The sequence below is a fragment of the Mirounga leonina genome, unplaced genomic scaffold (genome assembly GCF_011800145.1).
Source record: "Mirounga leonina isolate KUSES-001 unplaced genomic scaffold, KU_Mleo_1.0 Mir_174, whole genome shotgun sequence".
NCBI classification, from domain to species: domain Eukaryota; kingdom Metazoa; phylum Chordata; class Mammalia; order Carnivora; family Phocidae; genus Mirounga; species Mirounga leonina.
Window position 1 is genome coordinate 13,098,618 of NW_023270451.1, and position 17,642 is coordinate 13,116,259.

The 17,642-nt window shown below is 34.5% G+C and overlaps 1 long non-coding RNA gene and 1 pseudogene across 1 annotated transcript in view; both read right to left on the reverse strand.

Annotated features, from left to right (window-relative positions):
* LOC118020698 overlaps positions 1 to 17,642 on the reverse strand; it is a 415,672-nt gene that overhangs the window by 242,763 nt on the left and 155,267 nt on the right. The window lies entirely within an intron of this gene.
* LOC118021464 lies at positions 5,387 to 5,573 on the reverse strand (annotated as a pseudogene).

Here is a 17,642-nt window from a genome sequence, read left to right on the forward strand (position 1 = left end):
TCAATTGAACTGACTTAAAGTAAATCCTAGTTCAAGTGTATTTTATATTGAATTTCAGGACTATTTTAATTTACAGAAACAGAGTTCGGTTTACTGAATGTGAAACATTTTCATCACACAGATGAACATTATAAAATAGTTCTCTTGAACTTAAAATTATTATATTTAAAAGATATAGGAGTATATTTAACTCTACATGGAATATTTTGAGAAAATTTAAATACATTTTATGAAAATCTATTCATTCTCAGGCATATACAAACACACATACACACACACACACATGCACTCAATTTTGTGTTAATTCTGCTCAAATATCTTTTGATCTGTTGTCCCTCATTGTCCCCTAATATGGACAAATCCAAAGGATCTTTGAAATGTATAGATTATTTATCAAAATAATTGAACTATTAATCTTAGAGTTTTTATTGTTCAGATATCATTTGTAAAAATAAGTTTTATTTTGAAACATTTTTTTTTTCTGAATCTATTTCAACCAATTGCTTTTTCGCCCTTGACAGATTTTTTACAAGTAATTCCTTTGTTTCTTTTAAGCCTGGATGTAAAGAGAGAAATTACTGCAAACTCTGATGGTCTTTTTAATGATGTGAATACCTGTCCATGGGATTAAGTTGAGACCACCAACCCATTTCCTATAAGCCATCACTTAACATCATATGTTAGCAATTTTCGGTCTCTTTTTATCTGGTTTGGATTCAAAATGGTAACATAAAGGTGAAAGGTCTGATTTTTAAAAACCAACTCCCCTGAGCCAACAAACCTTTTTAATTTTCTGAATTTAAGTTAATTATATCATTTGAGTTTAATGGGATTATCAACATGTTCGTCAACCTTCATTTCAAAATAACATTTCCCTGTTCAGATTAGAATCAACCTTTTAATGTTTACCTAGGTTATAAAAAGGACTAAAGAGGATGCAGTGTAATGCTAATATTCTTTACTATTCAATTTGGGAATGAAGGTACTTTTAGGATTTAATGAAGATTATACTTTTTTTTTTCAAGGTAACCATTTTGTTATCTTTTCCTGGAGTTGCTATATGAAATTTACTCACTGGTTAAATATTTATTTCATTGCAGCATTACTTTTTGATCTGAGTTTTATTATATTTTTATTTCAGTAACATTTACAAAATGAAGGAATTTTTGGCATGAAATAGTTGAGTATATTGAATATTGTATCATCTAACCCATATAAATATACAATCAGTCTAAAATGAACAGTTCTTTATCTAAACCTTCATGAATGAGTAACGTTTAAACTTAGATTCTAAAAAATGAGGGTCAGTTTGAGACTATATCACTGGTTTCATAATTCACATATTATTAGTGTTTTTGTGAAGGCTTAATGACTCCAGTTTAACATTAAGACTTTAGTCATTTGTGTCACATTTTTTTCTTGTAGTTTGTCTTCTTTTGTCATTTTAAAATTTATTTATTGAAGGACAGAGAAAAATGTAGATGAAATATTAATGAGATATGAAGTAAAGGTAGTAAAGATGAATGATAAAAGTACTTTTTAAAAGATAATACTAGATGTAGTAATTCTTTAAGAAGATATTCATTTCAAAAGAAAGTAACAAATAAGCCATTTGAGTTTTGATAATCTAACGAAGAGAAGAGAAATACATGAAAATATCTGAAAAATATTTTATTGGCAATTAGATATAAAATACATTGATGAAGATACTATTAAATTCATGAAACACCTCCAAACAATCATGACCATCCCATCATTGAATAAAAATCCTGTGAACTGAAATAAACATCCCTATTTTAATGACAAAAAATTATAATTGACTATGATGAATTCTATTGATGATGAATGTGATCCTTATAGACTTGAAGCTTTTAAGTATTTATATTTTGTTGTATTTTTTTTCTCTTCAAGATATCCCTTAGCACTCACTGTTGTATTTATAATTTTGTCCTTGTTTTTTTTTTTTTTTCCCCTCTTAAAGAAGAATCCCAAGGTTGTTTAGGCTTTAGGCTCCACAAAACTTGGATCCCCTCCTTTGTTCAAAGTAATACTATTGAAGGAAATATTTAAAATCTCCCAAGATTTGCCAGGCATTTTACAGTAAAGATATCTTCCACTGTGTCCCTAGAACAAACCTCTCTTGAGATCCAGGTTTCTTCTCTAATATTTACTACACATTTTTTAATAGAATTATCCAATTAAATCAATAGGCACTAAGTTAAAGATATGTATTTGGGAAAGGTATTTCAGAGTACCCTGAGATATTAGATATCTCTTTCTAAGATAGTGCTCTTTCTAAAAAGTGATTTCAGTATTTTAAATAAAAACAATTTAAAAAATTTAATTTCAGTTGTTGAGTATTATCAATATTTGATTTAACAAATTAACATTAAGACAAAAAATTTCCTCCCCTATCAAAACCAAATATTACTTTGAATTTACTTACAAGATAGGGAGCCACTAATCTCCTTTAAAGAGTTCAAGTCAGCTGGCATCCTTTGTCCTACTTGATCATATTTTTACAAATTGGCATATGCACCTCTATTTTTAGACAAGCTTCCAAATTGCAGAGAAATAGGAATATGGGAATATGTAGATATTAATTATGCCATTTTCTGTAGAATAATTATTTTAAACTATGGAATATTTTAAATGTTATGAACTGCATAAAAATGCATATTCCATAAGTAGGTATAACAGCCTATAACTCATTTTGGCTTCCAACTCGTATAAATTTAAAAACTTCCTTACCCATCCAATTGTTGACCATATTAAATGAGTGATTTAATTTTCTTTTATGCATGTTTTGATTTGCTTTTATTTTTTTCCTAAACAACACTTATATTTTGATTTGCTCTATTTTTTTCTAAATAACAGCTAATAATCTCTAATGCAAATCTGAGAAGTAATTATAACACCAAATACTTGCATTGCACCTAATATGTCATTCCCTACTCTCACCTCTTAACATATTTAAGTCCTTCAACAACACTATTATTTAAGTACCAATATTATAATCGTTTTATAGTTAAAAAGAATGAGACAACATAGCTTGCTGAAGGTCATGTAATCAGTAGGCAGTAGAACGAAGAAAGGATTTTTACACAGGCGATTTTTTCAGAATCCATGCCCTTACCCAACTTCACATACTCAAAAATACTTAATTTTCAAGAGAGCTTCATTCCAAATCCAGAGAGAGGGAGAGAGAGAGTGTTAAACCAAGTCAAATTAGAATCAAATTCCAATTTGTAAAATATCCATTCCAAATACCACAGCACCTTCATGTTCTCCTCTCAAAAGGCTAAAATAGGCATATGTATTTTTCTACTAGTTAGGAAATAGATGAACCCAAAGACAAAAAAATCATAGTTCAAGAAAGATTTAATAGTTGGCAGATTTTAAGATTTGCCTTTAAATCCTGACATGAATCAAAGTACACAAGTGTGACAGTTACCAAGAACTTGAGCAGAAAATGTTTCCTGAGTTTACTTGTTTTTCCAACACCTATACCTCAAGCTCCCCTGAGATTTAGAAACTGGAAGCATGACAACAGTCATAAAGAGTGACTGATGAATGCAATGTCCACGCAGTGTGAACTGCGGTACATTGGTGACTGCGTTTTTACAGTTCATCACCTTTAATGTGGTTAACCAATAATTTGAAAGTACCCTGCTCATTTCTAGTCACTATGCAGGGTTCGCTTTTGTTTAGGAATGAATGGACTGTGGGTGTCATTCCACAGCCATTATACAAATCCTTTGCTGTATTTTTACTTGTCATTCTTAGACAGTGTAATTTAAGATGTGAAACTAATGGTTCATCTTTTTCCTTTTTGCCCCATAAGACTAAATTTAGGAGATGAAACCAAGAGAAAACAGTTTTCCCAAATACAAATGTTCTCTTATAACTAACCAAGAAATAGTTTTTTCACATCCTCTGCAATTTAGCTAAGAAATAAAGTAAGAAAAGAGATATTTTAATAAAGATACATAAAAATTAAATGCATCAAAAATAAGACGAATAAGTAAAGGAAGAATACTTAGTTAATGTACTGGGAGAGAAGGATATCACCAAAGATGCTGAGCTAAAAACAAGGAAAACAAAATGGTAAGGCAAAAGGCAAAATGATTATGTTTATATATTATGCTTATATTAAATGGAGAAATGATTACCTCAATAATATGGTTGAAATTGGGAAGGAGAAATAAATTTGCTGATTAATAATGCAAACAAAAAAATGTAATACCTTAATGAACAATACAGAGGGAGAAATGAAACAAATATAATTTTATGCAATTCTTACAATAAGGTAAGAAGACATAGAGATTTGCAGAAGATTTTCAGCACAGAGAACATTGACAGCTATGTTTTTCTAATTATTTATTTATTTGAGAGAGACAGCATGAGCAGAAGGAGCAGAGTGGGAGGGAGAGGGACAAGCAGACTGCGCTGAGCAGGGAGCCCATCGTGATGCTGATCCCAGGACCCTGAGATCATGACCTGAGCTGAAACCAAGAGTCGGATGCTTAACAGACTGAGCCACCCAGGCGCCCGACAGCTATTTTGCAATTATGGTTTAGGAGGGCCTTTCTGGAGGTGTGATATTTGAGAAAAGAGTGAAATGAGGAAAAGGAGATGACCTTGGAAAGGAAATTTCCATCAAAGGGAATGTCTCAACTTGTACTCGGGTTCTAAAATCTGAAATTATGTAAGGCTCAAAAGGAATTTCATTTAGGTTTATTACAGATCTCATAATCCAAAGGATTAAACATGACTTTGAGTATGTTACAAAGTCACAGAATCTGAGGAATACCATCACATAGCCATCAGTTGAAAAATAAGTGTATAAAAGGCTGAGGATCATGAAGCAAATTATTAACCCTAAATATAATGCTGAAAATACACAAAAAAATTTAACAACTTAGATAAATTCCCTATTTTCATTGGTCAGTTGCCAGGCAATGGTACTTTTAAATAGAAATTGAAATAAAACCTGGTAAATGCTATTTGCCATATTTTCAAAGGACTTAAGATCCCTTACCTCCTCAACACGGAATAATAATAATAAGGGAAATTGCTCTTCATCGAGAGGAATAGACAGACACATAAAGTGATATGTGCTAAATGTGAGGTTGCTGTAGTTTTTAGACAAAATATGAGGATAGTAGGATCCAGGCTGAAGAACAGAGAAATGACTGGAGAACACTGAAATGGAAAATTCTTTGATTAGCTCTCAGGACTTGGGGAAAGGGACAAATCAATAACCACTCCCAGAATTTGAATAAGGTGGCTGTTAATTTAGATGGCCCCTACAGGACTAGAAAAGCATTGAGAAGAGAAGGTGGGAAATGAGTTGGGTATGTCACCCAACACCTGTTCCATTAATGTTAGATTTAATTATCCAGAATAAGTAGATCAGCAAGGGACCCAGGGGAGAAGGAGTTAATGTACATACCCAGCCTCTTCTGTCTTGCTATTTAGCTATATCATTTTGTACACTAACAGATTTTAATTAGCAATAATTGTGCCTTGGATAAACCTCATTGGCTACGATACTGCCACCGTGCAAAGCTTGTACACTAACAGATTTTAAAGCTGCTACTTCCTCATATTTCCTCTCTCTTGATATTTACCCAGTAATTTTAATAATGATTTCACATGAGACTAAGAAATAACAGAAATAAATTATACTCTTTTTTTTTTTTTGGTAAGAAAGAATATCCAGCAACAGTTGAATACAGAAACTTGAAAATCAGGGAGAAGATACAAATTTGGAAGTCAGCATATTGGTCAGGGGTGAAATCATATAGGTGGATGAAATAACACACAGTTTAAAGAGTAATAAAAGCAATTGAGAGAAAGGGATGCAGAAAGAAGACTAAGAAGTAACAGTGACAGAATAAAGAAAATCACATGAATTTAACAATCCAATCACTTAATATAATCCTGCCCTTCTTAGTACATCTGCAATGTGAGAATTACATTTAGACTGTGTATTATTAGTTGATTTTTTGAAAAAATTTGCTATGTTGTCATTTCACATAAAACTCAAATGTTCTAAATGCTTATATTTTCTATTTCTAGTGATATTGAGTACTTTGAAAATGACTTTAATACATTTTAATTACAAATTATTAAAAACAATTACATAAATATTTACATAGAAACCTTATCTTGTGCTTGTAAGGACACTTTGGTTACAAGTGACAAAAAAATCAGTAAGTACTAGAATATACTGGCTCAGAAACATAAAAATTCAGGGATCATTTAGCCATGGCTAGATCCAGGAATACAAATAATGTAATCAAATATTGTAAAATATGCCTCTTTTTTGTACCCTCTCTATGCTCAATTTTACTCTATGATGGTTTCATGCTCAAGCAGTTTGTCTCCTTGCCATCATCAGATATAGTTTGGATTATACTTACACTTAGCAATGCCAGAGGAAAGTGCATAGCATCCCTTTCCCAAGATTTCTATCAATATTTAAAAAGGAAGTTGGATCTTTTCCTTTCCTTTTTTTTTAAATTTTTTAAAGATTTTATTTATTTATTTGAGAGAGAGAATGAGATAGAGAGAGAGCATGAGAGGGGGGAGGGTCAGAAGGAGAAGCAGACTCCCTGTTGAGCAGGGAGCCTGATGCGGGACTCAATCCCAGGACTCCAGGATCATGACCTGAGCCGAAGGCAGTCGCTTAACCAACTGAGCCATCCAGGCGCCCAGGAAGTTGGACTTTTTCTTTCATATGTACAATGAAATTGAGGAAGTGAAGCCAGGTGATTATAGATTCCACCCAGGGAAAGAAGGAACTGCCCTTCTCAAAGGAAAAGCAGCAAAGAAAAGGATGCCAGCAAGATAAAAATAACAGATACTCACTACACTACTCAAGTGTAGATTAGCGAAAAGGCTCAAACTTTAATATTTGAAAGACTTTGTGACCCATCAAAGTATGTTTTTTATTCGTATAACAATGTAGAGTGTCCTTTCCTTCCTTCTATTGCTTACAGTAGTTCATAGTCTAAATCAGAATAATTAACTACTACTGTATGCTTCATCACCAGAACTCAGGAGTTCTAATGAAGAATTGGAATTGCTCTGTTTTGAATTTGTTAACTATTTGTTTAACCTGTGCTGTCAGAAGTACTATAAATCCATCTTGGATAATTGTGTGTGCCTTTTTCTTTTGCTAGATACCCAGGAACGTCACCAGGGACTATCTTTTCTCCACAAATGGCTAATTTTTCTTAAATTATATATTTAGATTGAAAGATGTGGAAATAGCATAAAGTATCAGGAAATCCACCCAGGAAGGAAAGCCAAAACAACACACCTGAAGAAGTAGAGAACATAACCATTATGCTCGTGGAATATCAATTTAAAACATAAATAATCACAATCTCGATTGACTATTTCTAGAGCATTTTTTACAGAAGCATATAAAAGCAATGCTACACCTCATTTCTTTTGTTCTGAAAGCTAACTATGGTTTAAGAAAAGATTTACATATTTCACCCAAAAACAATTTTATTGCTGCATTCATTCATCGTTCAACAGATATTTGACAAGCATCTATACTGTAAACCACTGTTCTTGCTTTTGCAGATAGACACAGTGTGTATCTCATTCTACATATTAAATAGTTTTAAAAATTGTTGTTGGCATATAGGATATGAAGAAAAGAGAAATTAATTATGACTTCAAGTCCTTTGATCTAACACAACAAGAGAAGGTGATGCCATTCCCTGAGATGGGGAGAAAAAGCAGACTGGGGTGATATGTGGGGAAAAAGTTCTACTTTTTTTTTTTTTTTAATTCAAGTATAACTAACATACAGTGTTATGTTAGGTTCAGGTGCACAATATAATAATTTAATAATTCAATATGTTATTTAGTGGTCATCATAATCAAGAAAGTAGTTAGGCCTGGAGATATACATTTGGAAGTCAAAAATAGATAGATGGTATCTAAAGTCATGAGACTGGATAAAGTTTTGTAGGGAGTGTGTGAAATTACAGAAGGAAGGGCCAAGGGTAAGCTCTGAGGCACCTGATAATTTAGAAATACAGGAGAGAAGGAGAAGTCAGCTACAAAGATCATGAAAAAGTAGCTAATGAAGTAGGAATACAACTTAGGGGCCAACTGGAGAAAGAATTTCAAGGTGATGCAAGGAAATTAATAGCTACTGAGAAGTTAAGTAAGATGAGGACTGATGACTTGGAAATTTGGTGATTATTAATGCAGTTATTAAGATAAAAAAGAATGAAAGCTGAGGAAATAGACAAAGAGAATTGATAATTTCTTCCAAGAGTGTTGCTATAGAGAAGTATAATGATAGGGTGGTAACTGAAGAATGTGGGTTCCAGGAAAGCTTTTTTGAATACGGCTATATGCTGATGGAAATAATCTAGGAAAGAGTGAAAATTTGATTATGTAGTAGAAACAAAATGGATATTTTGGAAACAAAGCTCTGAGGAGTTTAATGACAAGATCTAGCAAAGCTGTGGAGGGATTAATCTTCAATATCAGCAGTGATGTTTCGTACATAGGAACAGGAAAAAAAAAGACCTAATATATAAGTACAGATGCAAGTGATTTTGAAGATTTCCTTCTTTTTTATCAGAGTGGTATTATAAGGAAGGTCATTACTGAGACTGCAGGCTGGACAAAGTTGTTGACAATTTGAAGAGAGAAGAGAAGGTGTCAAGTAGTTCAGGAAACTGGAAGGTTCATGCTAGGGCCTAGGAAAGGCTACACTCTCTAAAAAAGTGCTGCAAAGATGAGTGTTGATTCATGATATGTTCGAACAACACTCATAAGGCATAACCCCGATCCTATCTAATAAACAACCAAGGTATGTTTGCAGTGAATTCTATACCCCAGACCAAGGTGCAGGTTCTTGATTCAATAATGACTTTGGAATAGAGACGCCTGGGTGGCTTAGTCGGTTAAGTGTCCGACTCTTGATTTCTGCTCAGGTCAGGATCTCGGTGTGGTGACATTGAGCCTGTGTAAAGCTCTGGGCACAGCAGGGAGTCCGCTTGAGATTTCTCTCTCCTTCTCCCTCTGCATGCACCCCCTTAAAAAAATAATGACTTTGGAATAGAAAGTTTTGTAAGTTACAGCAAATACTTGGATGGTGAGAATACAGATAGTAAGACATTCCTGTACTTTCACTAGAGCAGTGTTTGTAATAATGCACTATTGGGAAGAGAATAAATGTTATGAATAAGTACATAGATGTTCTTAATGTAGCAATGTGATACACTGAAAGAACTAGTGCTATACAGATGGGAAGACATTTGCTTTTACTAATAAATTTTTTAAAAATGTAAATGATAACACTAAGGTAGCATTTCATACCTTGAAATTTGTTTAAAAATGCCACAATATCAAGTTTTGCAAGGGTTTAGGAAAAACTCTCATTCACTGGTAGGAGAAATGTAAATAGGCACAGTCATTTTGGAGACCACTTTGGCAATATCAAGTAAACTTAAAAGGGTCTAAATCCTACAATACAGAAATCTCACTTCTAGGAATGTATCTTAGAAAAACTCTTGTCAGCTTACCTAGATGTACACAGCTTAGTATAAAAAAAAAATTCAAATGCATATTAGTAGTAAAACAGATAAACTATAGTATTGTTATAAGAGTGTTCTGGAGAGATTAAAATGAATGAACAAACTATATGAACTGATATAGAGTGTAACAGGAAGGAATATAAAAATTTGAGTGCAGAGAGAAGACTTGTTTTGCCGATTTGACAGTGGAAGATAGTGATGCTTCCATCCTTTTATTTTATTTTCTCAATAAATTAAAAGGTGAGATCCGAAATTGAGATATGGTGAAGGAAGGAACAGCAATTTGGAGGTTTGAGGAAAGAGAAAGGTATAAATTAGTCTTCAGAAAAGGAAATAAAGAAAATTCACTAGATAGATCTAATATTAACAAGCAGAGTTATAATTACTACATGCTTTCCATTGCAGCACCAATAATCATTTCAGTATTAGTGCTGAAAGTTTTTTATAAGCACAGATTTATACTGGTAGAAACTTCTCAGAGTCACTAGGGTTGATTTGCCAAAATAAAATGTGGGCATTAAAAATATATCAAAAACATTAAACTCCTAAATCACTGTAGCCATATTTGCTCAATAACTACATGTGGCTAGTAGCTACCTTTTTGATCAGCGCAGATACAAAATTTCTATCCTCACAGAACATTCTATTGAACAGACTTGGTCTAGAGCAGGGATCGGCAAACTTTTTCTGTAATGGACCAGAGATAAATATTTTAGTCTTTGCTGTCCAGTCTCTGCTGCAACTACACAGCTCTGCTGTTACAGTGGGAAAGCAGCCATAGACATTTCATAAATGAATGGGGATGACTATGTTCCAATAAAACTTTATTTATAAAAACAGGCAGCAGGTTAGATTTGGCATGAGGGCTGTAGTTTGCTTGCTTCTTCTGGTCTAGATCACTTTTATATAAATAAGATTCATTTACCCAAAGGTACTTGTTACTGAGAAGTATCTGGCATATGTAGCAAATGAAGGAAAAGAGATATTTCAAGAGAAAAACTAATAAGATACTGATGTAACAGAATAAGTTGTATTGACATGAAGGAAACTGTTTTGCACATAACTAGAACACTTTAAATCAACATACAGATGCAATAGTTGATTCTTTCTGTTTACTTCTTTTAAATTTTCCCTCTAAAGTATCCAACTTTATTTTTAAACATATTCTGTAATGATCAGATATTTTTTTTAGTTTCCTGTAAGAAAGTAACATAGTACATGTTAAAATCTCCATCTCTCTATTTCAATTTTGGCTTATCATTGTCAAATTTAAACAAGAATGGCATCTGCTTAACTCTGAAAGACAGGAGTTTACAAATAAAATGTTACTGGAAGTGGAGGGCTTTTTAGTCACTACTCCGATGGAATTGTCATTCTGCCAGAATGCCTCACTGGTGTCTTTTAAAACCCCACTACACAGAATATTGGGCCCCTCCAAAGCTCTATAATTTTCAGGGCTTTGCAGTAGTTTTGTGGTGTATATTTACAGGGTGAGACTTTCTCCCTGGGTTTAAGCTGTTTTCTCTCATCTCTCTGCCTCTCTAAAAATGGAAGCAAACCCTATTTTAAGTGTCAATTTAAAAAAAATGTAGAAAGTTTAATTTACTTGATTATTGAAGACAGTGAAATCAATGATAATATAATTCTGTAGTTCCATATTTTTTTAGTTTTATATATTCTTTCTCTGCTGCTCATTCTACTAGTTCTCATATGGAACTATATACTATACATACAGATAGAGTACTTTTTGTTAACTATTTTGTTTAATTTGTAAACAATAAGAAAAATTTCAATGCCAAATTTATTTCCTTTACTAAAATTTGTGAGTTAACTTCTAATCTGTGGACTTCCATAATCTTTCATAATTAAAGTAATATTGTTAATTAGGTGGCAATTTCAGATAGATAATGATTTTTAGGCTATATATAATAGTTTAATGGTTAGAGTGGAAAGATTATAGAAAAAGAAAAATGCGATCTGAAACATTCCATTTCTGAAACATAATTTCCCTTTCTATGTTCTAATTGTTATATTAATGCAGATACCTTTGATACTTTGTGCAGTAAATGTGCAAAAATATGTAATCTATTCTAACTAAAGGAATCTAAACATGTAATTTTTTTTAAAGATTTTATTTATTTATTTGTCAGAGAGAGAGAGAGAGAGAGACAGATTATAAGCACGGGGAGCGGCAGGCAGAGGGAGAGGCAGGCTCCCCGCTGAGCAAGGAGCCTGATGCTGGACTTGATCCCAGGATCCTGGGATCATGACCTGAGCTGAAGGCAGACGCTTAACCGACTGAGCCACCCAGGCATCCCTAAACATGTAATTTATGTGAAAAGAATAATGACTGGTAAATAAAAGAAGGAATTTTCTCATGTTCACAGAGGTTACCTTTTATTATTTGTATTATTTTGATAAAAGAGTCAAAATTAATAGCATAGTATATCAGACTTGAGGTATACGCAACTGTTTTACAAGATTTAAGGACTTTTTGATAGCAGTACATAACACTGATGAAAGCAGAACTCTTTGGTACTCATGTTTCTAAACAAGAGGAGGCTGCCACACAGGGGGTTGGACCTGGAGTCATTGTAGCAGCACACGGAAGTTGTAGAAGGCAGCTTATGTATGGTAAGTGGCATGGGGTTAGGTATGTTTTGTGAGCTCTCTGTGGATTATCTAATTTGAATAATTTCACAAGTTCTGGGGAATAGGATCTGTACGTAGCTACCTGGTACCCAAGTCCTGGGCATTTAGGGTGGGTGCACGGTGGACCGAAACTATGAGAGCCCAATAACTGAAGAGTTAGTGATGTGGACATAATCAGTTGCTCAAGAGGAAGAACTGACCCTGTCCCTAGCCAAGTTCTCAAAAACAAAACAAAATAAAACAATATTTCAACTGACTCTTTGATGTCTTGACATCAGTTCTGAGCGTAATTATTGGGTTGTTCACGGGGCCCAACTAGTAAAAGAGATTCCAGAATGTAAGGCATAAGTTGCCCTTATCTTTCTAGAAAATATTTTATTATGAGAGTAAAAAGGAAGACAATAAGTAGAAGCATAAGGAATCCTTGTAGTTCAGCCCATAACCAAGTTTTCCATTTATATGGCATTATCCAAGAAAACCAGATCTGAAATGTCTGAGGTTTCTAACAATGTCTTAGTGGCATTACAAAATGTGTTAAAAGTCTGAGTTATATTCCCGTGGTGACAATATCTTGCTGTATTCTTTGAGGCAGAGTCAGGTCCAGCAGTTAGATTTTTGAAGTATGAACTGATAGTTCAGTAAAGTCTATGTAAAATTTGGGTGTAGCCAAGGGGAAAGGGACAGTTGTGGTGGGCATGGTCAGAGATGCAGTGTCAGAAGCTGTGGTGAAAAGCTGAGGTGGGCAGAGAAAGAAGACTCTGGGAAGTGGCTCCTGGGTGGGTCAGTTGCTAAGCATCTGCATTCAGCTCAGGTCATGATCCCAGGGTCCTGGGACTGAGACCCACATCGGGCTCTCTGACCAGCAGGGAGTCTGCTTCTCCCTCTCCTACTCCCCCTGCTTGTGTTCCCTCTCTCGCTGTGTCTCTTTCTGTCAAATAAATAAGTAAAATCTTAAAAAAAAAAAAAAAAAAGAAGAAGAAGATGACTCTGGGAAGTGAAAGGTCCTCTCCCACAGAGTCAAGGCCTGGACCCATATGAGGCAGTTTGCTCCTGAGGAAAGCAGTAATGTCCATTTTTAGAATGGCACAAATAGTAGTTACCTCTATAAGATTTTCTTTCAGACATGGGAGCATAGGGTAGTATGTTTTGACAGAGAGCAGCTATCTTGGCTAAGGAAACAGTGAGCTAAGGAAATATGATAGAATTCCTAACACCAAAGGAAGAAAAACAAATGTCTGATGTCCAAAATTTCAGTCTTAGGAGAGGCAGCGTTTGAGCATTGCTAAGGCAGTGGTCTCAGTGTCCAGCGTGAATTCCTCTCCTGCAGTAAGCTCCTGAACCAGGGGTGGGGGATATCATCTCCACTGTAGGATTAGGGTATCCTTCCCAAGTGGATGCCCACTTGAGTGATGTGGGTCATGCTTTTGTGGTTCTGTTGAGTACTGAGCTGAGCTATATATATACACACATATACAGATAGTGGTTTGTTGTTGTTGTTTTTTTAATATCCTCCCACTGCTACCAGGTTTCTTTAATTCCAGGGGTTGGGGGGGGGGGGGCGGCACACTGGTTATACTTGAAGAGGGGTGGTGGCTCTTTTTACATTGATCGTATTGATAAATTTTTTCCCCTAGAGTTTTCAAATCAATATTGTCAGGGTTAGGGACAACTGTTGTATGTTTTATGGCCTCCAAACCTGGCTTAAGTTGGGTTTGAATTAGCCCCTTTGCTGTGCCATGAGGGCATTATGGGTGTTTTCCCCTATAACCCTAAGGATTAGGCTTTTGTTGAAACAGAGCCATAAGTAACAGCGTGGGGCAGTGGAAGAGCACCAGGCCCACAACCCAGAGATGCTCAGATTGAAACCACCCTCTAACACAGCTCTGAATTTTCTTCTGACATGACTCTGCCTCTCCCTCCAGGCTGGCAGTCTTTTCCTAACAATCTCCCTTTTTCCTTTCCTGTTTTGGGATTCTAGTCACTATTCTCACTTCTTATCTTCTTCAGTAACTCTTAGCATGACTTTTTGGGTGGCTACAGGGAAAGGGGGCAGGGAGTCTCCAGGTCTTGACTCGTAATCAACCATCTCCTTCCATGGCTTCCCAGTCCATCTTGGAGGGATCCAGGTTTGCTTTTAAGAGAGCTATAGCAGCCTGTCCTTGGGACTGTCAGCCCCCTTGCAGAAGTATCAGTCCCCTCACATGTTGATACAATGTGGCCCATAACAAGGCTCACGCATATTGACTTAGAAACTGTACAGTGTAGTAACTGAGTCACTTTGGCTGATGTTTTGGGAGGAGCAGGATATGGTATTCATTCCCTTATCCTCTTAAAATTAGACATTAGACCACTGGTCTCCAGGGAGAATGTAGTTTTCTGGCGACACCAGCACAGTATGCAGCAGCAAAGAAGACTAATGAGTCAGCCACACCCAGCTGAGGAACACTGATAGGAATACAGAGGTGCCACCTAATCACAAAAAGAAAAAGAAGAAGAAGGATGATGATTTATTTTATTACTATAATCAGTAAAGCATCTATTCCATTTTAATATTTATATTAATACAATAATTGTCACATATAATACATTATTAATAATTGATTATGGGGATAGTTACATACTTTATAAGAAAAATTATTACACTGTACAGTTTTTTTCTTCTTTTTAAAAATTTTTTTTATTTAAATTCAGTTTAGTTAACATATAGTGTATTATGAGTTTCAGGGGTAGAATTTAGTGATTCATCAGTTGCATATAACACCCAGTGCTCATTACATCAAATTCCCTCTTTAATGCCCATCACCAAGTTACCTCATCCTCCCACTCACCTCCCCTCCAACAACCCTCAGTTTGTTTTCTACAGTTAAGAGTCTTTTATGTTTGCCTCTTTCTCTGTTTTCATCTCATTTTATTTTTCCTTTCCTTCCCCTATATCATCTGTTTTGTTTCTCAAATTTCACATATGAGTGAAATCATATGGTATTTGTCTTTCTCTGACATTGTACAGTTTTAAGAACAGTAAAAGCAGCATATTAATATCTGATGAAGGAGACTTAAGAGTGAAGAAATTTACCAGAGATGATGAGAGACATTACATAATGATAAAAGGGCAATCCATAGAGAAGTCATGGTAATCATAAACATGTATGCATCAAACAATAAAGGTGCAAAATACGTGAGGCAAAACTGATAGAATTGAGAGGAGAAATAGACAAATCCACAAATAGAGTTTGAGGATTCAACACCCTTCCCTCAATAATCAATAGAACAACTAAAAAGAAGATCAGGGATATAGGAGAACTCAGCAAAACCATTATTCAACAGCATCGAACTGACCCAATACAGACTATATCCTGGACCATAAGACACATCTCAATCACTTAAAAGAACTAAAGTCATACAGAGTGTGTTTTCTGACCACAATAGCATCAAGTGAAAAATCAATAGAAGTTCATATCCACTAACATGGAAGTACCTACAAAGTAGCTATCCATTATGTAAATGAATGGAAATCTTGATATTTTAACTACCCAAATCCCATAATTAATTTTATATAATTATAGTATAAGACAGTAGCAATAATAACCCAAAACAACAAAAGCCTTTGCATTCTGTTACTAGGTATTCACCTTCAAAACGTGTAGTGCCCTTGTCTAGATAAGACAACAGTATAGTGAAAAATCACAGATTGGAGATGTCACTTGGGATTCTTAGAAGCTATGTAATATTGAATAAGTTACTTAATCTCTCTCACACTCAAGTTCTTCTAGCATAAAATTGAAGATAACTACATTCCAACTGTGCAAAATCAATGAATTAGTATACATAAACTCACAGTATTTTGATCTTATCAAGCAACAAAATAAGCATTGTTCCTTTCTCATTTTATAGTTATGGCTTCTTGGAGACTAAAAGCACAACAGCAAGAAATGATGTTTTCAGCTAAAATGTTACCTGGGAAAATATTTTGTAGGTTTTACGTACTGTTTCCTATTAAATTTATGATGTATGATATAAAAAATCCATATGGAAAAATTGCCCAACGTCATAAACTAAATACTTAGTTTCATAATATTAGAATAAATAAGTTGAGGTGTTTTAGGTGCTATATTTATGTGAAATAAACTGTTAACATTATATGAAATAGAATTTTGAAATTTGGGGAAACTGGAATACAGTTATCAGACACTTCTCATCAGTTCAATCCTCACATCCCTCTCTCCCATTCACCTCTTTAGAGATAATAATAAGAAAAAATATACTGAGCCAAGTAAGATCTTGCATTGGTAATGGCACTATTTATTTTAATAACCATACAGGCAGTCATGGAATAAAATTTAAATGAATTGCACAAAGTAAAAAAAAATAAATTAAAAAAATGCTTTTGGGATAAAGTTTTCTAAATAGATAAGAGTTAAAAAACAAAAACAAAAACAAAAGAAACTCTGTAATGTAATTGCCAATTCAAATCATTTTAAACTAATGGATAGGATTTTAAAAGACCAAGATAAAGAGAGCATTCTAAATGATATCAATATTATAAGCAAAGACAAATTTGATACCATAAATAGGCCAGGTTGACAGAGATTATTGGTATGGGAGTAGTGAATGATATTCTGAAGATTTTGGTATTATTCAAATTTAATTGACTATTATGAGCAAATTCTCTCTCTCTCCGCTCTCTCTCTGTTTTCAGTGGGCTAATACTGTGTGCTTAATAATATCTATCTGAGACACTCTGAGTCTTACTTGAAGTGGTAAGAGTGTGAAAACTGACAGAGGGGTTAAAAAGGAACTATAAACATGTAGGTAGCAGTGATTAAAACTTTAATAAATTGGTACATATATCAATGGAAGAGATGGAGCAAATGTAAGCTTTAGTAAGCTATAACTATAGAAATTAGCAAGTCATTATTAGGAGGTAAATTAGCAAGTCATTATTAGAGGAGAAGTCAAAGTACAGGTGTTTGGAAAATGATAATTTAACTAATGTAGCCTGGAGACTTTATGGATAGATGCCAGAGCCAACCAAAGTATGCACTTAAATACAGAGTGTAGGGCGCCTGGGTGGCTCAGTTGGTTAAGCGACTGCCTTCGGCTCAGGTCATGATCCTGGAGTCCCGGGATCGAGTCCCGCGTCGGGCTCTCTGCTTGGCAGGGAGTCTGCTTCTCCCTCTGACCCTCCCCCTCTCATGCTCTCTCTCTCTCTCTCTCTCATTCTCTCTCTCAAATAAATAAATAAAATCTTTAAAAAAAAATACAGAGTGTAGAATTTAGTATCAAACTCCAGTCTAGAGAGAAAGATTATATGGTCATCTAAATAGAACTGTAGGCCAATGGAAATTTTGATTGAGATAAGAGATTGAGAATAGTATTTTAGGAAAAAGTATCCATGGGGGAGAAAGAAAAGCA